Raw genomic sequence first — 26763 nt, 5'->3', positions numbered from 1 at the left:
TACCTGTGTGGCGACTGGACCCCATGGGCGCCAGATACACACATATATCGTATAAACAAATGAGTGCTGTTCTGTTGTGAATTCCGCTCTTGGGCTCCCTCCGGTGGTTGTAAGTGGCACTTTTGTGAGTTCTGCTCTTGGGCTCCCTCTTGTGGTTTCTAGTGGTATGGCTGCTCCTTGAAGTTAGCTGTCATCAGCTGCCTCCACTTATCTTCTCTTCTGCTCGGCTATTTAGGTCTGGCTCTGTCTTCAGCCAGTGCCACTTGTAAATGGTTCCTGGTTGGATTCACATTTCTTTGGAGTTCCCTGTTATCCTGACCAGTTCAGCTAAGCTAAGTTTTTGCTTGCTCTTTTCTGTCCATAGATTGTGGACTTATCCATTCTGTGCTTTCTATGTTTGTCCAGCTTATCAGTGTGAATTAATTCTGTCTTGCTGGAAGCTCTGGGAGGCAGATTTGCCCTCCATACCTTTAGTCAGGTGTGGAGTTTTTTTTTTGTAAACTCTGTGTGGATTTTTGTAGTGTTTTATACTGACCGCACAGTATTCCATCCTGTCCTATCTATTTAGCTAGACTGGCCTCCTGTGCTCATCCTGGTTTCATTCTGTGTATGTCTTTTCCCTCTCCTCTCACAGTCATTATTTGTGGGGGGCTAATCTATCCTTTGGGGATTTTCTCTGAGGCAAGATAGTTTTCCTGCTTCTTTCTTTAGGGGTACTTAGCTCTTAGGCTGTGATGAGATGCCTAGGGAGAGTTAGGAGCATTCCACGGCTACTTCTAGTGTTGTGTTGAGCTTAGGGACTGCGGTCAGTACAGTTACTACGTCCTTCAGAGCTCGTTCCATGTTGCTCCTAGACCACCGTATCATAACACTGTTCACATTCAGAAAATCTTAGTTCCCCGCCACAAAACCTTTATTCACCATCCCTGGTCCTGCGGTAAGTCTCAGAACCACTGAGGTCATTAATTTTCTGAAACATTTTACGCAAAAAAGTCAGGTATGAAATAAATCTAATGATCTGTATTTTTACTCAACTTTTTAGAGTATATACACATATTGTGGGTTCGAAGCAAATTTTCCACTGCATATCCGTAGCGTTTCTGCAGCATTTCCACTACGTTTTGGCATAAAAATCTGCAAGTGTTACATGTGGATTGTATTGTGAATTATCTTGAGAATTTCACCCTAAAAGAAAGTGTTCATAAAAACAGAGCAAAACAACAGACTTCAATACAACTCTCATGTGCAAAGTCTTCCACGATTAAAGAGCTGTACTGTATCTCTCTATGCATGAAATGTGTTCTAAGTGAGAAGTACAGAGGGAACTACACTCACAACTAAAATAAAGACTTTTAGAATATGCATTGCTATCGAAAGGTTTCATGTTATAGAGCGACATGGGCAGATCAAATTGTTATAAAGTTCTGTTAAAAAATTATTTAGTTTAACTAACTTCATTTAACACCTTCACTGCATAAAGCGATAGTTCTGCTCAGCTCCTCTTCTTGCTCTCAAATAAGGGTTCACACGTACGACTGTACTGCTGCTCTTCTCAACCTCTGGATACTTTTTGGGCCCAATTGTACGCCTGTATGCCTGCAATTATCACATGGAGGCACAAAGAGGTATTTCTCTTGGTGCCATGTTTGGTTGGAGAACGGCTGAGAATATTTGTTAACCACAGAAGGATAAGCCACAGCCAGACTGTGCTGGCAGCACTTATTTCCCAAAGGAACAATGAAAAAGGCACAGTGACATACAGCAGACTCAATGTTTCGATTAAAAGGAACTGTACTTTCAAAAAACTTTGCATAAATCAACAGCACAGCCGATTATAAGAAACTTTGCAATGTATCTGATCAGAGAAATCAGCTTCCTTCCTAACTTATCAGACACTTCTCATCTGCTGTAAAAAAACAGCTCAAGTCCATCTTGCTCAGAGGTGTTGGACTGCAAGTTTCATGTGACACAGTTCATGACCCTGGTAATGTCGAGTGATTGGGGTAACGGGGAAGAACACCCCATCCTACTTAACCTTGTACATACCTCCGTTTGCAAACCCCATTGCCCACCAATAACACACTTACAACATATTCTTTGGAATAATATCGGCCACAGCAGCCTTTTCATTTATTTAACATAAAACAAACATTGAATATATAAAAAACACCAATCATTAAAACTGTGAAGGAGTCCTTGGAGCTCCCAAGAATCTGGTGACCAACACAGCATAGCGTGACTTTATCCAAACCAAATTACTCCCAGCCGTTACCCTACTGGCTCGGGAGCACCAAAGAACCCCATAGGGTTAACTGTTCATGCTAATATTCCAGGGGAACCGACCACCCCTGCCGGAACCCCCACCCCAGTCACCAGATCCAAAACCAATTGACCTCTAAATACAGAGGAGCCATCAGCCAATGGCTCCCCCAACCCAATTTCCACCAACTCCAAGGACTCCCCCCAGCCACCAAAGCCACAGTGACCCTTGTTCCCCGATACAAAAATTCCCCATAAAATAACATTCCACCCCCACTAACCATAACAAATAGGGCGGGCGGGCGGGACTCACGATGCCTGGAGAGCGGGAACTGCCTGGCCCCACCCCCCACCACTATATAAGCTCCCGCTCTTTCCACTATTCCTCCCTATTAACGCTAACCCCTCCCTCCATCCCATGGTCATGTTCGCCTCCACTTACGCCGCTGGGGGGAGGGGCGGCTCCAGCTCCAGCCACTACTTGACCCTGGTAATGTCGAGCGATTGGGGTAACGGGGAAAAACACCCCATCCTACTTAACCTTGTACATACCTCCGTTTGCAAACCCCATTGCCCACCAATAACACACTTACAACATATTCTTTGGAATAATATCGGCCACAGCAGCCTTTTTATTTATTTAACATAAAACAAACATTGAATATATAAAAAACGCCAATCATTAAAACTGTGAAGGAGTCCTTGGAGCTCCCAAGAATCTGGTGACCAACACAGCATAGCGTGACTTTATCCAAACCAAATTACTCCCAGCCGTTACCCTACTGGCTTGGGAGCACCAAAGAACCCCATAGGGTTAACTGTTCACGCTAATATTCCAGGGGAACCCCCACTCCAGTCACCAGATCCAAAACCAATTGACCTCTAAATACAGAGGAGCCATCAGCCAATGGCTCCCCCAACCCAATTTCCACCAACTCCAAGGACTCCCCCCAGCCACCACAACGAGGGTCTTTGAACACCTCAAAGGCCCAAGACCCTACCAGAACGAAACGCTATGGCCTTCTCCACACCTTCTTGCAATCCCAGTGCCCAGAAATCCATTCCGACTGCATTCAGCTGGACACCATCAGCCAACCAAAAGGCCCCATCTCCTTTTTCCAATTCAAAATGCCGTATGGCAACTCCACCATTCCGTACAACAAAAGCAGACACCGCTCTGTTTACTTTAATTCTAGCTTTGTTAAGCTTGTCCAAAGATCTCATGTTCCGCCAATGCTTCCGCGGCACTATCTCGGACCAAACCACTGCCACACCCGGGTATAAAAGCCATACCTGAAGCAAATCCTGCTTAATATCCCTGATTAACTCTCTAAAGGGTCTTGCCCCCAAATCATTACCCCCCACATGCAACATCAAAATATCAGGTGACTTATCCAAAATAACTGCCTTGTGGATTTCCTTCAGCACCCTGTTCCAGACCATGCCCCTAAATCCGATCCATCGAACCACCGCCACCGAGCGATCGAATCCCAGCTGTCTACCCTCCGACCGCACGTCCGCTCTCAGGGCTCCCCAATGGACATAAGAATGGCCGAAAATCCACACAAGCAGTGGGGGGGAATCTGAAAAATACAAACACATGCAGTTAAACCAACGCTAAAAAACGACCCGAACACCAAAACTGATGTCACCCAGCACCCTACCATCAATTCCTAACGTAACTGCGATATCTGTTGGACTTCCATCTACCAATGCGCTTGATGACCTCGGAATCCAAACCCCCTTCCGCTGCTGCGGTTGCTGCCCCAATCCGAAACGAATGAGGAGCGAATCGAGAGTCATCTAGACCTAAGGCTCTAATCGCCCTTTTAAAGACCATATGAAACTGATATCGCGACAGCGAGGAACCGTCCCCGTGGCAAAGTAACGAACCTGCCCGGGACGAACCCCGCCCCCAAAAAACTCTCAAACAATCAACTGGGCACATTCTTGAACCACTAACTGAGCCGAGCACAATCTTCTTACCTTGACCCGCCTGATCCGTCTTAGATCGACGTAACCAAAATTCCACACGCCCGTCATACAAAATTACGTCACGCGCCAAAATGCCCCCCACTACTCTCTTATTGGGAGACACTAACTCTCCAATTCTCATCGCGCCGAAAAAGGCAAAAGAAAACGCCAGTCTGAACAAACAGTGTTCAAAATCCGACTCACAACACTCACCTAACACCTCGCCTAACCGCTCCAACATCACGAAAGAAACTGGACGCCGAGAATCCAAACGATTATACTGTCTACGAAAACCCTTAACTGCCTGTTTTACCAGGAACACTTTTGATAAATCCCGCTGTCCTCTTAGCTTAAAACCAAAAGCTAGAGCAGCTAACAGACGCGACACTTTAGACCAGGACCAACCTTCAGAAAACCCCCGGCTCAATCATGACAACAAGACCCCCACCTGCCCATCAGGATCACCCTCACCATGGTGAAAAGACAACTCTCTTTCCCATAACAACCAAGCCGCCTGATAAGCCTCCCACGTCTTGGGAGCCAACGACGATCTTATCAGATCTTCTGCATCCTGGATACCACAAGCCAAAGTTCCGCCGGGCATTCCAAACCGCTGCTCTCCGCTTCTGGAGCCAAGGACCGAAAACGGTCGAACTGGAAACGAGAAAGAGAATCAGCTATTGAATTACACACCTCGGGCACATGAGTAGCTGTAACCTGAGAATACAACTCCAAACAACAAAGGACCAGCTGTCTCAACACTTTTACAACCGGAGGTGACGATGCAGTGAGACCATTCACCGCACACACCACCCCCATATTATCACAGTTGAAACGAATGCGCCTGTTATGGAATTCCTGCTTCCACAAATGAACTGCCACCAGAATAGGAAAAATTTCCAATAACGCAACATTACGCACCAACCCTTCCGAGAACCATTCCGCAGGCCAAGGTGCCGCACACCACTGCCCTTGAAAGTACGCTCCGAAACCACTGCTGCCAGCCGCGTCCGTGAACAAATCCAACGAGTCATTGCCCACAACCTCTTCCATCACCAATGAACGACAATTGTAAGTTTCCAAAAATGTGCTCCATACCGCCAAATCCTCCTTTAAATCAGCTGACAACCGCACAAAATGATGCGGGGCTCGAACACCCGCAGTAGCACTTGCCAGCCGTCTAGAGAAAACTCTCCCCATCGGCATCACCCTGCACGCAAAATTGAGTTTTCCCAACAATGACTGCAGATCCCGCAATGACAATTCTTTTACACGACGCGCTCTGGCCAAATCCTGGCGAAGTCCTTCAATCTTTTCCACCGGAAGCCGAAACTCCCAAGCCACAGTATCTATGACAATACCCAGAAAACTCAAGCACATGCACGGGCCTTCCGTTTTACCAGGAGCCAACGGCACCCCAAACCGCTCCGCCACCCATTCCACTGCCTTCAGAAGCCTATGGCAACGATCAGACCCAGCCGGGCCCACACACAGGAAATCATCCAGATAGTGTATCACCGAATCACAATCTGACACGTCCTTAATTGCCCATTCCAGAAACGAACTGAAAGTTTCAAACAATGCACATGATAACGAGCAACCCATGGGCAAATATCGATCCACAAAAAACCCCCCTTCCCAAAAACAACCAAGAAGTCTTACGCTATCCGGATGAACAGGCAGTAACCGGAATGCTGCCTCAATATCCGTTTTCGCCAACAGCGCCCCCTTTCCAAACTTACACACCCACCCAATGGCTTCATCAAATGATGCATACACCACAGAGCAAAGCTCCGGAGCAATACCATCGTTAACCGATAATCCCCGCGGGTAAGAAAGATGGTGAATGAGCCGAAACTTACCCACCTCCTTCTTAGGGACCACACCCAGAGGGGAGACTACCAAATCCTTAAACAGCGAGGACAAAAACGGGCCCGACATCCTCCCTAGCGCCACCTCCTTATTCAATTTTTCCGAAACAATCTCCTTATGAACCAAAGCCGAACGTAAATTCTTAAGAACCCGAGGCACCTCAAACGACGGAGCCGGGATAACAAAACCAACCTGGAAACCACTGAATAACAACTCTGCTGCCTCCCTCTCAGGATATCTACTTAGATAGGGGGCCATCTTTTCCAGCCTCACCGGCGTCACCCCCATAGGAATTCCCTGCCCCTGCCTTTGACTTGCCTTTTTTAAAGCATTTTGTTGCCCCGTGTGTGGATCCATTGCAATGGGAGCACAAATGCTTGAATTTGCAATTGACCCCGTACTTACACTGTCCATCATAGTACTGCCAACACAAACCTGCCTTATGCCCCCCTGACTGACCAGACTGGCTTCATGCCCCTGTACTGGTGGACTGATTACCTTGACCGGAAGATCCGGCCCCCCCCCTGAAAGGAATGACCGAATTTATACTGCGCCATCACGCGCAGCCATAGCCCTATGTCCTTTTGGTCCCAACGCAATGTCGGCCGAATCACTTTACGCTGATGAAATTGTTCGTCATACCTCAACCAAGCCTGCCCCCCATACACTCTGTGAGCTTCCCCAATAGAATCCATGTAACAGAACAGGCCCGAACAATTCTCCGGCGCCTTCTCCCCAATCACACTAGCCAAAATAGCAAAGGCTTGCAGCCAGTTAACAAAAGTCTGAGGAATTAAACGCCATCTGCGCTTTTCCTCCTCCTTCTTCTTACTGTCCTCTTTCTTCCCTTTATCCAGGTTAAATTTTTCAAGGGGAAGTAATGAAAAAATCTCCACATACTCATCTTTTACAATTTTTTCTCTCACCTCTTTTTTAAGGTGCGCCCCCAAGGGGCCCTCAAAACAGACATACACCTCCCCATGCGCCCTATCATCCAAGTGAATACGGCATTCTTTCTCCTTCTCCGTCTGCACTGAAACTGAAACCGGAGCCACAGGGCTAACCGCTACCTCCCTCGGTCCCATACCCACACCGCCAGCACCTATCCATGCTGCCAAATGCCTCTGATCATTCATACCCCTCTCCAATCTTGTCAATAAATCCCTCACATTCTCCAAAAGCGCACTTACCCCCCCTGTATCCCCTGCACTCGGGCCCACGGCCCCAAAAACAGACCCTCCATCGCCTTGCAGACCCCGAACCACTGGCGTGGATAACAATTGAGCAGATAGTGAAGACAAGGACGCACACTCACCAGGCTGCGAAGGAGCTGTGATCCCTCCAGCCGGAGTACCAGGGTCCTGCCGACTCCGTCCCACGGCAGACGATCCATCATAGGGGGATGCCGTGCTGGGTCCCTGGCTTCAATCCAGTTGCGATCCCTGCGATGCTCCAGCAGTTGAGGATGTAAGATCTGGTGCCAGCCGCCCTCCAAATGACTGCACCGACGAAGTTGCGGAGCCACCAACCGGCCCTGGTGAAAACGCCATCCCATCCTGCACTCCCAGGGCAGGAGAGTGTCCTGCTGCAGTACTTGGGGCCGGCCCCAGTGCGTGAGACCCAAAGCCGCCCGTTCAGAAACCTCCGCTCTGCGTAGCCAACGGTGACGCTGAGGCAGGCCGCGCTGCAGGGACATCACTGCTGCGGCCCCCCGTCGCACAAGTCCTTCCACGTTGCCCAGCTCGCCCAGGCTCCGCCCCCACAGCGCTGCGAGGCGGAGGCCTAGCAGCTGAAGATGGACCCCTCATGGCCAATGGATTCCTCCCAGGCCGGGGCACCCTAGCACCGCGACCCGCTGGCGCCCGGCCTGGAGGGTCCCTGGAGGGGCTCCTACGCCTACGGGGGGCCCGAGGGGCAGAGTCGGGTGAGAGTTGGTCCGGCGGTCTAGCGCGGCGCGAGCGCCGCACCGGGGAAGCCGCTGCCGCCGCAGCCTGACCACCGCTCCCAAGGATACCCGCTACCTGCTGCTGTAGCCAGTCGGGAGGGTGCGAGGCAGCCGCAGCCCTCAGGCTCTCCAGGATCTGGTCCACTGCAGCCATTGGTCAGGTAAGGTGTACTCACGATGCCTGGAGAGCGGGAACTGCCTGGCCCCACCCCCCACCACTATATAAGTTCCCGCTCTTTCCACTATTCCTCCCTATTAACCCTAACCCCTCCCTCCATCCCATGGTCATGTTCGCCTCCACTTACGCCGCTGGGAGGAGGGGCGGCTCCAGCTCCAGCCACTACTTTATCCTCCATGGAGAAAAGTGGGGGAAGATAGTGAGGAGCAGAAAAGAGAACAAACAGAGATAGACAAAATATGTGTGCAGAGCTCTATAACAAGTGTTTTAACTCGCATCAAAGTTTGATCCAGATCAAGACAGCTCAACTCTGCTATATCGTGTCTTCTATGTTGCCGCAGCTTGTTTCTTTTAACTAAAAAGTGAATGAAGTACAGAAATCTCTATTGTTTTGCTTATCTATGTATAGGAGAGATTACTGCAGCTCATCTTCTTCCACCAGCTTTGTACCTTTGGAGAACAGCGTAGCACGATAAAAGTCCAAGAAAAGCTGGATATGGCTGCCCCATATAATCAGTTTGTAAGTCCATTTTAAGTTCTCAGTTGCTACAATGAACAGAAGCATTACACATTTTTTTTATATCAGTGGGACCCTCCAGAAAAAGGCTCTTTAAGTGTACTTGCAAGTCTTAGAGAGAGTCCACAGACTTCTAGAAAGGAGACATCTTCCAGACACATGGAAGAGACAACAATTCTTCAATATTACATTTTTAAAATTATACTTACCTCTCCCCTCTCCCCATTGGCAGACTCCTCTTCGGGTTTCACTACAAAGTCCTGCCACTGGCCATGTTGTCTGCATTAGAGATGAGCGGTGTTCGAGTCGAACTGTTCGCCAATTTCAAATTCGAGCTGTTTTGGGCGGTGTTCGAGTCGTTCGACGAACCCGAACAATTTGCTTAAAGTTCGACTGTTCGAGTTTCTGTTCGATAACTGTTCGTTTACCAAAAGTCTACCTTGATTTGCACATTAAAACTGTTTATCATTGTTGATAGACTGTTTCAGTGTATACTGGGCGGGGGGGGGGGGGGGAATAGATCTGTGCTGAAATAACGCCGATTTCCATTTTTTTTTCTTTCCCGCTTTTACAGTGGGGCGGTGCAGTCTTTCAGCCTATCAGCAGTGCCCACACACACAGCAATGTGCATGTGATGCATACAAGCAAGGGCATGTGTCATTGGCTGTGTATGTCACATGTCCTTGTCCTATAAGAACCAGCCATTTTCCCCGTCGCCACCGTTTCCTCACTGCTGCAGCTTAGTGTTAGACGGCACTGCTGCTGCTGTGGACGCTATACAGTCTAAGAGTGTTTTTTGGAGTGAATTTTCGGAGAGATAGGTTTAGGGAGTCGGGTGGAGTCGGGACTAGTTGTAATATCAGCCCTTTTCATGGTAAGTTACAGCAGTTCATAGCACTGTTTGCCAGGTAGGTCTGTGCCAGTGCTGTGCAAATGTTTGTCACAGCATTTGGTGTAATCTAGCTCAGCCAATCCCTTTGGGCTAGTAGCATTGTCTGATAGTCATCTGAGTAGTCCGCCTGTGAAGCTAGCTACACCACCTGTGTATCTCAATTTTTACTGCATCTAACCCAGTTAATAGTTTTGGACCAAGGAGCAGTGTCTGCACGTCAGTAGAGTAACCCACCTTTGAAACTATCTACACCGCCTGTGTATCTCAATTTTTACTGCATCTAACCCAGTTAATAGTTTTGGACAAAGGAGCAGTGTCTGCATGTCAGCACAGTAGCCCACCTTTGAAACTAACTATACCGCCTGTGTATCTAAATTTTTACTGCATCTAATCCAGTTAATAGTTTTGGGCCTAGGAGCAGTGTCTGCACGTCAGCAGATTAGCCCGCCTGTGAAACTAACTACACCGCCTGTGTATCTCTATTTTTACTGCATCTAATCCAGTTAATAGTTTTGGGCCTAGGAGCAGTGTCTGCACGTCAGCAGAGTAGCCCACCTGTGAAACTAACTATACCGCCTGTGTATCTCTATTTTAACTGCATCTAATCCAGTTAATAGTTTTGGGACTAGGAACAGTGTCTGCAAGTCAGCAAAGTAGCCCGCCTGTGAAACTAACTATACCGCCTGTGTATCTCTATTTTTACTGCATCTAATCCAGTTAATAGTTTTGGGCCTAGGAGCAGTGTCTGCACGTCAGCACAGTAGCCCACCTGTGAAACTAACTACACCGCCTGTGTATCTCTATTTTTACTGCATCTAATCCAGTTAATAGTTTGGGGTCTAGGAGCAGTGTCTGCACGTCAGCAGAGTAGCCCGCTTGTGAAACTAACTACACCGCCTGTGTACCTAAATTTTTACTGCATCTAATCCAGTTAATAATTTTGGGCCTAGGAGCAGTGTCTGCACGTCAGCAGAGTACACCGCCTGTGTATCTCTATTTTTACTGCATCTAATCCAGTTAATAGTTTTGGGCCTAGGAGCAGTGTCTGCAAGTCAGCAGATTAGCCTGCCTGTGAAACTAACTATATCGCCTGTGTATCTCTATTTTTACTGCATCTAATCCAGTTAATAGTTTTGGGCCTAGGAGCAGTGTCTGCACGTCAGCAGAGTAGCCCGCCTGTGAAACTAACTATACCACCTGTGTATCTCTATTTTTACTACATCTAATCCAGTTAATAGTTTTGGGCCTAGGAGCAGTGTCTGCTAGTCAGCAGAGTAGCCCAGCCACCCACCGCCTGTTTACCTAAGTACTATTTTTAACTGCATCTGGCCCAGGAAATCCTTTTGGGCCTAGTAGAATTTAGTGCTACTCAGCAGAGTACCCCACCTATGAAGAAAGCTACACCGCCTGTTTACCTAACTACTATTCTGCAACAGCATCTAGCCCAGGAAATCCTTTTGGGCTTAGAATTTAGTGCTATACAGCAGGGTACCCCACCCATGAAGCAAGCTACACCGCCTGTTTACCTAAATACTATTTTGTAACGGCATCTAGCCCAGGAAATGCTTTTGGGCCTAGTAGAATTTGGTGCTACTAAGCAGCGTACCCCACCCATGAAGCAAGCTACACTGCCTGTTTACCTAACTACTATTTTGTAATGGCATCTAGCCCAGGAAATCCTTTTGGGCCTAGTAGAATTTGGTGCTACTCAGCAGCGTACCCCACCCATGAAGCAAGCTACACCGCCTGTTTACCTAACTACTATTTTGTAATGGCATCTAGCCCAGGAAATCCTTTTGGGCCTAGTAGAATTTGGTGCTACTCAGCAGCTTATTTCACCCATGAAGCAAGCTACACCGCCTGTTTACCTAAGTACTATTTTTTACCGGCATTTGGCCCAGGAAATCCTTTTGGGCCTAGTAGCAATTTCTGCTACTCAGCAGAGTACCCCAACCATTAAGCAAGCTACACCGCCTTCTTCCTTTCTCAATCTAACCCCTCGGCTCTGCGGTGTCCACTCTCCCTCCAGCTCTCTCCTTCTCACAGGTGGACTACCGCGTATTTTCACACTGTGGCGAATCTTTTGGGCCCAGGCATAAGAAGTCGTCGAGGTAATGGATAATATGTGCCACCTTACAAACGTCCATGACGACACATTCGAGGAAGCAACTAAACGCCTCAAATAGTGAGCAGGATATGGAGCACCCCATGGGCAAACAGTGATCTATGTAGTATACTCCTTCACAGAAGCAGCCCAATGGGAGGACACTATTCGGAGGCACAGGTAGTAACCGGAACGCCCCCTCAATGTCTGTTTTGGCCATTAGGGTGCCCCTTACCAACTTCTTGACCCGCCTGATTGCCTCGTCAAAGGAGGTACAGTGCATAGTACTGTACTTGGTTCCGCATCGATGTTGTCGTTTACTGACCTGCCCCTTGGATATGACAAATGGTGGATTAGTCTGAATGTATTGGGTTCATTTTATGGCACAACTCCCAACGGGGGTACCAATACGCCTTCTAAGGAAAGTGTTCTGAATGGACCCGCCGCCATTCTACAAAAGATATTTATTTTTTTATTTTTTTTGTCAAGACGTCTGGGTGTTGGTAGAGTGATTTTAGATTTTTACTCCAGCCTTTGTTGATTTTAGAAGGGCATGACATGCCTATATCTGTGTCTCCTCCTCCTTTTACTCCTCCACCTCTTTTCTTTTCGCATGACTATATGTAGTTGTGACTTTTCCATGTGTTTGTTGTGTCTTCTGAGCAGTTTGTCAGCTTTTGGACACCTTTTAAGGTGTTTTCTATGTGTTTTCTATATGTTTGTATGTGTTTGTGTTTGCCTGCTATTGGTTTCAATGGGGTTCGACGGTGTTCGTCGAACGTTCGATGAACATTCGTCGAACACGTCCCTGTTCGACGAACCGAACCCCAACACTAGGGAGGTGGCTCAACACTAGTCAGCATGCCACATGTGGTGGTGCCCAGGAGTGCAGAAGAGTGCAGGAGTGGGTAAAGATAAGTATCTGTTATCAGGCCTGAACTTTCCATCTGCCTGGCTAGCATCTGTGTAAGGCCATATGCACACGTTCAGTATTTTTCGCTTTTTTTTTTGCGTTTTTTCGCTATAAAAACGTGATAAAACCGCGAAAAAACTGCGAAAAAAACGCTTACATATGCCTCCTATTATTTACAGCGTATTCTGCATTTCTTGTGCAAATGTTGAATTTTTTTCCGCGAAAAAATCGCATTGCGGAAAAAAAAGCAACATGTTCATTAAATTTGCGGAATTGTGGGGATTCCGCACACCTAAGAATGCATTGATCTGCTTTCTTTCCACATGGGGCTGTGCACACCATGCGGGAAGTAAGCAGATAATGTGCGGTTGGTACCCAGGGTGGAGGAGAGGAGACTCTCCTCCACGGACTGGGCACCATATAATTGGTAAAAAAAAAGAATTAAAATAAAAAATAGTGATATACTCACCTTCGATGGCCCCGGAGTCTTCCTGCCTCTCAGCGGTGCATGCTGCCGCTTCTGTTCCTATAGATGGTGTGTATGAAGGACCTGCGATGACGTCGCCGTCTTGTGATTGGTTGCGTGACCGCTCTTGTGACCGCTCACGTGACCGCGACGTCATCGAAGGTCCTGCACACACACACCATCTATAGGAACGAACGCCGCTGAGGAGATCGGCTGTCTGTAGGTGAGTACAACCATTTTTTTTAAAAAAAATTTTTATATTTTTTTAACATTCTATCCTCTACTATAATAAAAAGTTGGTCACACTTGTTTGACAAGTGTGACCAACCTGTCAGCCAGTTTTCCAAGCGATGCTACAGATCGCTTGGAAAACTTTAGCATTCTGCAAGCTAATTTCGCTTGCAAAATGCTAAAAAAAACGTGAAAAAAAATGGGAAAAAAATGCAAAAAAAAATATGCGGACTTCTTGCAGAAAATTTCCGGTTTTCTTCAGGAAATTTCTGCAAGAAATCCTGACGTGTGCACATACCCTAAAAGAGAGGGATCTGATGTGAGGTCTGTGTGGATGAAGGTTCTGGCATGGGGTAGAGGTTTTGGCATTCTGTGTAGATTGGGATTCTGGTCTGTATAGATGGGGGTCTGAACTAGGGTCTGTAATAGGAGCTATTCTGCTGTTTGTCAAGATAGTGGATCTTCACTGATGTCTGTATGTAGTCTGGTTTACAGCGGTTAGTCTGAAGGGCAGAACTGGTTTAGGATCTATATGTGGAGATGTCTGATATGGGGTTTACAAATTTGACTGTTAAGGCTATGTTCACACGTTCCTGATTTCCCTCCTTTTTTTTCAGGACAAAAAACCGCAGCTCTTGGCAGAAAACGCAGGTCCTTTTTTGGTGCTTTTTTGGTGCGTTTTTTGATGCGTTTTTTGATGCGTTTTTTGATGCGTTTTTTGATGCGTTTTTTTAATGCAGTTTTCTATGCAGAGTCTGTGTGTTTTCTAGGAAGTTTTTTAGGGTTAAAATGGCTGAAAATACCCTAACCCTACCCCTAACCCTAACCCTACCCCTAACCCTAACCCTACCCCTAACCCTAATCCTACCCCTACCCCTAACCCTACCCCTAACCCTACCCCTAACCCTACCCCTAACCCTAACCCTAACCCTAACCCTATTCTAACCTTAGTGGAAAAAAAAATTCTTAATTTTTTTATTGTCCATACCTATGGGGGTGACAAAGGGGGGGGGGGGTCATTTACTATTTTTTTTATTTTGATCACTGAGATAGGTTATATCTCAGTGATCAAAATGCACTTTGGAACGAATCTGCCGGCTGGCAGATTCGGCGGGCGCACTGCGCATGCGCCCGCCATTTTGCAAGAGAAGAGAGAAGACCGCCGGACGGACACCGGGAGGCCGGGTAAGTATAAGGGGGGGAGATGTGGGCACGGGGGGGGGGGGGCGTCGGAGCACGGGGGGTGGCATCGGAGCATGGGGGGGTGGGATTGGGGCACGGGGGGCAGCCACACTGCAGCGGTTCTGCACCACAAACCGCAGTAAAACCCGCAGATATATTTTTCATCTGCGGGTTTTACTGCGGGTTTGACCTCACAATGGAGGTCAATGGGTGCAGAACCGCTGCAGTTCCGCAAAAAGAAGTGACATGGTACTTCTTTTTTACTGCGGCTATTCAGCGCGGCTTTTTCCGCGATTTTCCGCAATGTGGGCACAGCAGTTCCTGTTTTCCATAGGGTACATTGTAATGTACCCTGCATGGAAAACAGCTGCGGACCCGCAGCGGGAAAATCGCGGCGATTCCGCATGAAAAAAAGGATGGTGTGAACATGGCCTAAGTCTTGAAAAGGAGACTATATTTTCAACAAACTTTGCATAAATCAAAACTATAGCAGAATATACAAAATGTTATAATATAGATAATATAGGTTATCAAAGAATTCTGCTTCTTTATTCACTTATGAGTCTCTTCTCACCCTCTCCTGTTTCCTAAACTCAACATCTGCTCTGAAAAAAACAGCTCAAACCTGTTTTGCTCAAGACAGACTGCCAGCTGATTTTAGTGTCAGTGAGTTGTCAATCCATACTATACTCTATGGAATGGGGATTAGGTGGAATGAGGAGCATAGTGATTAAACAGACAGAGGTATACAAAGAAAGATGGTTCTTACAAGTGTATTACCAAACCCCAGACTTGGATTTACCTCTACAATGCTCAGGACTGCTGTGTCTGTCTATGTGCTATGAAAAAGAAACAAAAACAGGAATCCCTCTTCCTGTGTGGTTAGTGTATGGGAGAGATCTTAGCAGCTAGTCTCTTCCCACCAGCTCACAGTTAATTGCAAATTAAGATATAAAGTCTGAAGAGGAAAAGACAAATTAAAATATAGGATAAAGGTTATATAATGGTCACAGATAGTGTTAAGGTACCTTCACACTAAGCGAGGTCGCTAGCGAGATCGCTGCTGAGTCACAAGTTTTGTGATGCAACAGCGACCTCAGTAGCGATCTTGCTATGTTTGACACGTAGCAGCGACCAGGCCCCTGCTGTGAGATCGCTGGTCATGTCAGAATGGCCTGGACCTTTTTTTGATCGTTGAGGTTCCGCTGGGTAGCACACATCGCTGTGTTTGACACCTTACCAACGACCTCGTTGACGACTCAGACACCGACACATAGGCGTGCATTTGCGTTGCCTTTTCCGCACCCCTCCACTCCGATTGGTGGTCGCTACTGCGTTCTGATTGGCGGTCATGCCTTCAACAGAAGGCGACATAGTAGCGCTTCCATCCTAGGTGTCAGAAGAACCGTTGAAGAATAGATAAATCGAAGAGGAGTCGCAGGCCGGAGAACTCTACAACGATCTGCAAACCACCACGCGGTCAGGAACAAAGGACGGAAGGGCTATTGTGTTGCCTCATAAGGCAAGGCCGCCACCAATCAGAACGCAGTAGCGACCACCAATTGGAACTGAATGGGCGCGGAAAAGGCAACGCAAATGCACGCCTGTGTGACTACAACGTCACACAGGACGTCCCTCATCGAGGTCTGAATCGTCATAATAGCTGCCATGTGACAGGGTCACAACAACCAACGACATCGTTGTACAGGTCGATACAGGTCGCCGCATCGCTGCTGCGTCATTGGGAAGATCTCACTGTTTGACATCTCACCAGCGACCACATAGCGACGCAGCAACGATCCCTGACAGGTCGTATCGTTGTCGGGATCGCTTTAGCGTCGCTAAGTGTGACGGGGCCTTTACTCCTCATATACACCCAACAAAAGTTTTCATACCTTCCTAGAACTCTAAGACATCTCATTCAGCCAACCTGTATCCTACTTTGTACTTACGAAGAGTAGAAACTCTGAAACAATGATGTCTATAGATGGGTGTCTCTGGTTTAGCTGATTTTCCTAGTCATGCTTCAAGTCTCTTCAAAACATTGGACATTGATGTACCAGATAGCTTCCTATAGGTGGCACCAGAGAAACAGTTTCTTCCTTCTAGACGAGAGGTAATCTGCATAAAAAATAAAGGAAGTATACAGCATTTATGGTAACCTATGTGTTTTTGAAAGAAGAGGGATAATCAGCATTTTAATGAGGTCTAAAGCTCCATCTCCAAATCCAGCTCCAAATCTAAGTTTTACCACTCTGCTTTGGAATTTTTAAGTCTAACACTTCCTGAGCTCACAGCACACCATATAACATTAGTCAATAAACCGACTCAATTAAATGCTTTTAAAGTTGCATAATAATGTATAGAAAAAATATCTTATTTAACACGAATAAACACAGCCCTTATCTGAACTCAGAAAATAAAGGAATTTATCTGGAAGAAACTTTCTACCTCTCTGTTTTCTTGCATAGGAGGAAATTAGCAAATTCATAAAATAAACATTTTATTTCTGGGTCACATGCAGCAAAAGCTGTAGTTTCTGTTCATATTACATCTGGGAGAGCACAAGAAGAATTTTTCTTGATGAATAGCTGGCAATACTCTTGCACTTGTGTAACGCCCCTTAGGTATTCCAAGTCGTTGTGGATGTTTTATTGGGATTTTTCAGAAGTACCAGCAATCTTGAAAGCAGGATTTCCCTTCAGTGTTGAAAAAGAAGCTGATAGAGTTAAGCCAATAAAAAAGGTATGGAGTTTTTGAGATAAGAGAAAAAATCAGCAAATGAGTGAGTGACGGATATTTAAAAGGATGTACTGCAAAGGAAAATGGAAGCAGTCCTCATATTAATTTCTCAGCTTATTGTTTTGCCTGAGCATACTTGTGTCAGGACTCAGCCTTTTTGGGATTTTACAGAATTCAGCAGATAGGATGGGTCATAAAACATATTTTGCAAAGACAGTGACAGTGTCATAGTATTAGTACAAGTGTGACTACTTTCACACTACGTTTGTGCTTCCTTTGCCGTCTTCCATCAGAATCCCAGAAAACAGGATTCAGATAAAAATGAACCATTGAGTATAATAAGGCAAACAGAGTACAAAGTCTGCAAATTTGTACTCCATTTGTTATTTTTCCCAGCAGTGTCTTTTATGTTGGACACAATAGCACAGCAGAGTATGCTATTGTATCTGACATAAAGGATGGACAACACCAGAAAAAAGGTCAGAGTCCAAAGTTGCTGTCTTTGGACTTCGTTTCACTCATTATACTCAACAGTTCTGTTAGGATTCTGTTGGAATACCATTTTTCTCTTCTTCAGACTAAAACCACCAATAAAGATAACAAAATAGGCACAAACATAGTATAAAACTTGCTTAAGAATAGAGATGAGCAAATTTGATCTGGTCAGGACTTATTCGGCAAGCTATAGCGCTTACCAAATAAGCTGCAGAGGGAACCCAGATACCTGCAGCGCTCCGGCTGATCAGCTGTTTGGCTGGCAGCTGCATATATTACGGCTGTGTGACAGTCAAGACACAAGCATGGAGAGCCCAAAAAACAGGCTCTCCATGCATGTGTCGTTACAGTCACATAGCCGCGACACATGCAGATGTGTATCCGGGTGTCCGGGTTCCATCTACAGTTTATTCGGTAAGTGCTATAGCTTGCCGAATAAGTCTTGACCCGATCAAATTTGCTCATCTCTACTTGAGAATACTTCACACTGATCCACTGGTAAAAAGGATCTTCTGGTACAGAAAAACACCCCTAAGGCCGGCGTCACACTCGGCGTAAGACAATACAGTCCGTATATTACGGCCATAATACGCTGAAAAGTCCACAAAATAGTGGTCCGTAGCTCCTCCGTAGGCGGGGTGTGTCAGCGTATTTTGCGCATGGCATCCTCATTATACCTTCATTTGCGGTGAGGCGCCCTCTGCTGGTTGTCCTCATATGAGCTTGAGCCTGGGAGCTTTCTAGGAAAGTTCCCACGCTCGAGGAACAACCAGCAGAGGGCGCATCACCGCGAATGAAGGTAAATATAGGTCATTGACCTACTTTACCTTCATTCCCCGGGGTTTTGCAGCCATGAGCACCGCTGCATTAGCAGAGTTCCTGGCTGTAAAATATTTTAACCCCTTCAGATGGATTTACATCGTGGGACGTTACAGATCTTCGGAAGGTATGTATATTGTTGGTTTATTATTTTTTCTTTGTTACAGAGCGAGGGTATTCAGAAGGATTGAGCGTAGAATAAAATATTACAACAACCTTTGTTTTTATGTCATTAAAATACTTTCAAATAATGTGTTTGTGTTTTTTTAACCCTTTACTACTATTGGATTAATAATGGATAGGTGTCATAATTGACGCCTCTCCATTATTAATTTGGCTTAATGTCACCTTACAATAGCAAGGTGGCATTAACCCTTCATTACCCCATATCCCACCGCTACACGGGAATGGGAAGAGAGTGGCCAAGTGCCAGAATAGGCGCATCTTCCAGATGTGCCTTTTCTGGGGTGGCTGGGGGCAGATGTTTTTAGCAAGGGGGGGCCAATAACCATGGACCCTCTCCAGGCTATTAATATCTGCCCTCAGTCACTGGCTTTACTACTCTGGCGGAGAAAATTGCGCGGGAGCCCAAGCCAATTTTTTCCGCCATTTAATTTAATAGCTAGAACGGCCAACTTTTGCGTATACACACTACTAACATTAGTAATGTAGAATATGCAAAAAAAATGGTGATATGAGATGGTTTACTGTATGTAAACCATGTCTCATATCATGTCGGGTTTAGGAAGGAGATAGCAAAAGCCGACAATTGAATTACCGGCTTTAAAGCTATCTCGTGCTGTATGAAATATTAATATATATACATATATGTGTCTCACTGACATATATATGTATATATACCTATTCTATGTGTACACATTTATTCTACCTATTCTACTGTAAGCTGCCAGTGTGATTTTACTGTACACCGCACTGAATTGCAGGCTTTTCTCTCTAACACCGCTGCATATTTCTCGCAAGTCACACTGCTGGTCCGTGTGTAATCCGTATTTTTCTGGCCCCCATAGACTTTCATTGGCTTTTTTTGTGCAATACGGTGACAAACGCAGCATGCTGCGATTTTCTACGGCCGTAGAAAGCCGTATAATACTGATCAGTAAAATATAGCAGATAGGAGCAGGGGCATAGAGAATAATTGAGACGTTCGTTAGGCATGTTTTACTGACGTATTTTATGCGCTCTTACGTCCGTAAAACTCGCTAGTGTGACACCGGCCTAATTCAGTGAAAGAATAGGTGATAAATGACTGACAAAAACAGAAACGTAGACATTTTTGCAAATTTAATTAAAAAAAACTGAAATATCACATGGTCATAAGTATTCAGACCCTTTGCTCAGACACTCATATTTTAGTCACATGCTGTCCATTTCCTTGTGATCCTCCTTGAGATGGTTCTACTCCTTCAATGGTGTCCAGCTGTGCTTAATTAAACTGATAGGACTTGATTTGGAAAGGCACACACCTGTCTCTATAAGACCTCACAGCTCACAGTGCATGTCAGACCAAATGAGAATCATGAGGTCAAAGGAACTGGCCAATGAGCTCAGAGACAGAATTGTGGCAAGGCACAGATCTGGCCAAGGTTACAAAAGAATTGGTGGTGCTAATCACATGTCTGTGTTTTTTTCATGTATGTTTTTCTGGGATCACGGATGAGAAGGCCCAATACAAGTCTATGGGTCCGTGAAAATTACGTACAACAAACGTATGGGATGTGCATGTCACCTATGTGCTGTGTGCTGTCCGTTTTTAATATTGAAAACGATAGGAGAAGCTTTGTAATGTATTTTATTTATTTATCCAACTATGAAAAGCTCTGATGACTGATGGTAAAAACGGACACATGGATACACTCATGACATACCGACACACCGATCCAAAACACTGATGACACTGGTACTATTTGTTCACATAAGTTTTTAAACATGGATGCCTGAATAAGGTCTGATGTAGTATTCTTATCCACAATGTATGCCATAAATGTATAAATCAGAGGAGATGTTTTTCCTAACAATGACTGGGATGCAGCCTTTGGGGCCAGTTCATTAAGGCCTCATTCAGATGTCAGTTTTTCTTGTACGAGTGCTAGTCTTCCATAGTGTTTGTGTAGGGGCTGTGCAACCCGCTTACATAGATGATTGTGCTGCTGCTTCTGACACAACAGCTATTTGCTTCTGGCTGAAGCTGTCTCTGCTCTACTCTTCCCTGTTCTCAGAGTATCTTTGGGTAAGTGCACACTGCATCTGTGCGCTTAGCCTACAGTTTATGTTGAGAGCTTTTCCTGAGGTATGCTGTAACTCGGCAATCAACCATTAACAAGATGGAGGCCAAAAGTGTGTTTGTTAGGCTTTCGTCTGGCAGCTATATGTCTGCATACGGCTTGTTTTACCATATAGGAAAGCCAAGCAGACGGGTTTTATTTTCAGAGGGACACTTCAACAAAACGTATACATTTTAGTCAAAATATCTATTTTTCTATCTATCTATCTATCTATCTATCTATCTATCTATCTATCTATCTATCTATCTATCTATCTATCTCTCTATCTATCATGAACGGATGCTTTGTCATTGTAACGTCAGTCATTATGCCCGCATGGATCCTCTCCTCCCATCATGCGGGGATGCCAGGTTACTCACCACTCGACCATATCAGCGTCATCATGAGTTTCTCCCTCCTCTGCGCAGCCTGCGCCATCGGGAGCTAGTGCTCTCGCTCCCCTGCTCTTACACATGGCACATGGTAAATGCCCTAGCTTACAGCTGGTCAGGTGTTTATTTGAAGTAATTACCTGCAAGATATCTCCCAACCAATAGTTGGGAGGCATCTTGTTAAAAGGCAACCTCCCCAATGGGAGTTGCCTGAGCAACCCCTATAGTTTAGTCTATTCCCCCGTCCCCGTCCTAGTCTGCTAAAGTTATTCCCGCATCCTTTGTTCCCATTAGTCTAGTATTATTTGTCTTTGTTCCTGTGACTGTTTTGGCGTCTTCCTGTGTCAGCGTGCTCGACCCCTGGGATAGGCAGCTACAGTATCAGCACCTGCCTCGGTGCTACTTGCAGTCTAGTCTATCTCCACTATCAGGAGCTCCAGTGAACACTAGGTAGCCACTTAGCTATGCCCCTTCCTGGGCAGGCAAATGCAGACGCTGATCTGCGGTAAGATCAAAAGGTAACTGCCAGACACAGGCATTGGCTGATAAGAGAGTACTACTTTTATTAACATATGCCTGCTGTCACTGAAAACAGGGAGAGCAGGTGCTGTTGATGGGAGTACTCATCAGTCGGCGCCTGTGCTATAAATGAATAAAAAATAATTTAAAAAAAAGTGGAGTCTCTTCTATTTTTGAGAACCAGCACAGGCTGCAACCCTCAGCTGTCAGCTTTATCATGGCTGGCTATCAAGAATAGAGGGGTCCCAAGCCATTTTTTAAAATTATTTGAATAAATAATATAAAAAAACACCGTGGGGTCCCCCCATTTTTTAACAACCAGGCAAGCAAAAACAGACAGCTGTGAGCTGGTGTTCTCAGACTGGTAAAGGGCCAAGATTATTGCCCCCCCCCCTAGACTAAAAAGAGCAACCCGCAGCCACCCCAGAAAAGATGCATCTTTTAGATGCGTCAATTCTGGTGCTTTGCCCAACTCTTTCCACTTGCCCTGGTGCAGTGGCAAGTGCGGTAATATTTGTGGGGTTGATGTCAGCTTTTTTATGGCTGCTGACATCCAGCCCAGAGGTTAGTAACGGAGAGGTGTCTATTAGATAACTATCTTCTTATGATGAATTGGGGAGGTGGGCGTGAACAAAATGGGCCTGATAATGAATTGAGGAAGGTGTAGATGGCATAACAGTGCTTAATTATGAATTGTGGAGTGGCAAGAGTACAATACATCTTAGTGAGGAGGGGCCATCATACTGACAGGTCATCATACTGTGTGGAGGTCACGATATTGTACAGTTAGGTCCATATATATTTGGACATAGACAACATTTTTCTAATTTTGATTATAGACATTACCACAATGAATTTTAAACAAAACAATTCAGATGCAGTTGAAGTTCAGACTTTCAGCTTTCATTTGAGGATATCCACATTAACCCCTTCCCGACCTTTGACGCATACGCTGCGTCATGAAAGTCGGTGCCATTCCGACCCATGACGCAGCATATGCGTCATGGAAAGATCGCGTCCCTGCAGGCCGGGTGAAAGGGTTAACTCCCATTTCACCCGATCTGCAGGGACAGGGGGAGTGGTAGTTTAGCCCAGGGGGGGTGGCTTCACCCCCTCGTGGCTACGATCGATCTGATTGGCTGTTGAAAGTGAAACTGCCAATCAGAGCGATTTGTAATATTTCACCTAAAAAACTGGTGAAATATTACAATCCAGCCATGGCCGATGCTGCAATATCATCGGCCATGGCTGGAAACACTTATGTGCACCCACCCCACCCCTCCGATCGCCCCCCCAGCCCCCCGATCTGTGGTCCGCTCCCCTCCGTCCTGTGCTCCGCTCCCCCGTCCTCCTGTCCGCTTCCCCGTGCACCAATCACACCCCCTGTGCTGCAATCAAACCCCCCCGCACTCCGATCCCCCCCCGCACACAGCGACCCCCCCCCGTGCTCCGATCCACCCCCCCCGCACAGCGATCCCTCACCCCGTGCTCCAATCCTTCCCCGTGCTCCAATCCTCCCTCCCGTGTTCCGATCCACCCCCCCCCATGATCCGATCCACCCCCCCGTGCTCCGACGCCCCCCCCGTGCCCTGATCTCCCCCCCCTTATACTTACCTGGCCGCCCGAGGTCCGTCCGTCTTCTTTCCTGGGCGCCGCCATCTTCCAAAATGGCGGGCGCATGTGCAGTGCGCCCGCCAAATCTGCCGGCCGGCAGATTCGTTCCAGAGTGAATTTTGATCACTGAGATATATCCTATCTCAGTGATCAAAATAAAAAAAATAGTAAATGACCCCCCCCTTTGTCAGCCCCATAGATAGGGACAATAAAAAGAATAAAGAATTTTTTTTTTTTTCACTAAGGTTGGGGTAAGAACTAGGGGTAGGGTTAGGGGTAGGGTTAGGGGTAGGGTTAGGGTTAGGGGTAGGGTTAGGGGTAGGGGTAGGGTTAGGGGTAGGGTTAGGGGTAGGGGTAGGGTTAGGGGTAGGGTTAGGGGTAGGGGTAGGGTTAGGGCTAGGGTTAGGGTTAGGGGTAGGGTTAGGGCTAGGGTTAGGGTTTCGGTATGTGCACACGTATTCTGGTCCTATGCGGATTTTTCCGCAGCGGATTTGAAAAATCCACAGTGCTAAACCGCTGCCGATTTATCGTGGATTTACCGCGGTTTTTCTGCGCATTTCACTGCGGTTTTACAACTGCGATTTTCTATTGGAGCAGTTGTAAAACCGCTGCGGAATCCGCAGAAAGAAGTGACATGCTGCGGAATGTAAACCGCTGCGTTTCCGTGCAGTTTTTCCGCAGCATGTGTACAGCGATTTTTGGTTCCCATAGGTTCACATTGAACTGTAAACTCATGGGAAACTGCTGCGGATCCGCAGCGTTTTCCGCAGCGTGTGCACATACCTTTAGAATTAGGCTATGTGCACACGGTGCGGATTGGCCGCTGCGGATCCGCAGCAGTGTTCCATCGGGTTTACAGTACCATGTAAACATATGGAAAACCAAATCCGCTGTGCCCATGGTGCAGAAAATACCGCGCGGGAACGCTGCGTTGTATTTTCCGCAGCATGCCAATTCTTTGTGCGGATTCCGCAGCGTTTTACACCTGTTCCTCAATAGGAATCCACAGGTGAAATCCGCACAAAAAACACTGGCAATCCGCGGTAAATCCACAGGTAAAACGCAGTGCCTTTTACCCGCGGATTTTTCAAAAATGATGCTGAAAAATCTCATACGAATCCGCAACGTTGGCACATAGCCTTAGAGTTGGGTTGGAATTAGGGTTGTGGTTAGGGTTAGGGGTGTGTTGGGGTTAGGGTTGTGGTTAGGGGTGTGTTGGGTTAGGGTTGTGATTAGGGTTACGGCTACAGTTGGGATAAGGGTTAGGGGTGTGTTGGAGGTAGAATTGAGGGTTTTCCACTGTTTAGGCACTTCAGGGGGTCTCCAAACGCAACATGGCGCCACCATTGATTCCAGCCAATCTTGTATTCAAAAATTCAAATGGTGCTCCCTCACTTCCGAACCCCGACGTGTGCCCAAACAGTGGTTTACCCCCACATATGGGGTACCAGCATACTCAGGACAAACTGCGCAACAATTACTGGGGTCCAATTTCTCCTGTTACCCTTGAGAAAATAAAAAATTGCTTGCTAAAACATCATTTTTGAGGAAAGAAAAATGATTTTTTATTTTCACGGCTCTGCGTTGTAAACGTCTGTGAAGCACTTGGGGGTTCAAAGTGCTCACCACATATCTAGATAAGTTCCTTGGGGGGTCTTGTTTCCAAAATGGGGTCACTTGTGGGGGGTTTCTACTGTTTAGGCACACCAGGGGCTCTGCAAACGCAACGTGACGCCCGCAGACCATTCCATCAAAGTCTGCATTTCAAAAGTCACTACTTCCCTTCTGAGCCCCCACGTGTGCCCAAACAGCGGTTTACCCCCACACATGGGGCATCAGCGTACTCAGGAGAAACTGGACAACAACTTTTGTGGTCCAATTTCTCCTGTAACCTTTGGGAAAATAAAAAATTCTGGGCTAAAAAATTATTTTTGAGGAAAGAAAACGTATTTATTATTTTCACGGCTCTGCGTTATAAACTTCTGTAAAGCACTTGGGGGTTGAAAGTGCTCACCACACATCTAGATAAGTTCCTTTGGGGGTCTAGTTTCCAAAATGGGGTCACTTGTGGGGGGTTTCTACTGTTTAGGCACACCAGGGGCTCTGCAAACGCAATGTGACGCCCGCAGACCATTCCATCAAAGTCTGCATTTCAAAAGTCACTACTTCCCTTCTGAGCCCCCACGTGTGCCCAAACAGTGGTTTACCCCCACACATGGGGTATCAGCGTACTCAGGAGAAACTGGACAACAACTTTTGTGGTCCAATTTCTCCTGTAACCCTTGGGAAAATAAAAAATTCTGGGCTTAAAAATTATTTTTGAGGAAAGAAAACGTATTTATTATTTTCACTGCTCTGTGTTATGAACTTCTGTGAAGCACTTGGGGGTTCAAAGTGCTCACCTCACATCTAGATAAGTTCCTTTCGGGGTCTAGTTTCCAAAATGGGGTCACTTGTGGGGGGTTTCTACTGTTTAGCCACATCAGGGGCTCTGCAAACGCAACGTGACGCCCGCAGAGCATTCCATCAAAGTCTGCATTTCAAAACGTCACTACTTCACTTCCGAGCCCCAGCATGTGCCTAAACAGTGGTTTACCCCCACATATGGGGTATCAGCGTACTCAGGAGAAACTGGACAACAACTTTTGGGGTCAAATTTCTCCTGTTACCCTTGGGAAAATAAAAAATTGCGGGCTAAAATTCATTTTTGAGAAAATAATTTTTTTTTTTATTTTCATGGCTCTGCGTTATAAACTTCTGTGAAGCACTTGAGGGTTCAAAGTGCTCACTACACATCTAGATTAGTTCCTTTGGGGGTCTAGTTTCCAAAATGGGGTAATTTGTGGGGGATCTCCAATGTTTAGGCACACAGGGGCTCTCCAAACGCGACATGGTGTCCGCTAATGATTGGAGATAATTTTCCATTTAAAAAGCCAAATGGCGTGCCTTCCCTTCTGAGCCCTGCCGTGCGCCCAAACAGTGGTTTACCCCCACATATGGGGTATCTGCATACTCAGGACAAACTGGACAACAACATTTGTGGTCCAATTTCTCCTATTACCATTGGCAAAATAGGAAATTCCAGGCTAAAAAATCATTTTTGAGAAAAGAAAAATTATTTTTTATTTTCATGGCTCTGCATTATAAACTTCTGTGAAGCACCTGGGGGTTTAAAGTGCTCAGTATGCATCTAGATAAGTTCCTTGGGGGGTCTAGTTTCCAAAATGGGGTCACTTGTGGGGGAGCTCCATTGCATAGGCACACAGGGGCTCTCCAAATGCGACATGGTGTCCGCTAACAATTGGAGCTAATTTTCCATTCAAAAAGTCAAAAGGCGCGCCTTCCCTTCCGAGCCCTGCCGTGTGCC

This window comes from Ranitomeya imitator, chromosome 3, assembly GCF_032444005.1.
Source record: "Ranitomeya imitator isolate aRanImi1 chromosome 3, aRanImi1.pri, whole genome shotgun sequence".
Classification (NCBI taxonomy): Eukaryota; Metazoa; Chordata; class Amphibia; order Anura; family Dendrobatidae; genus Ranitomeya; species Ranitomeya imitator.
The sequence above is the reverse complement of the archived record's forward strand: the minus strand, read 5'-3'. Positions refer to the sequence as shown.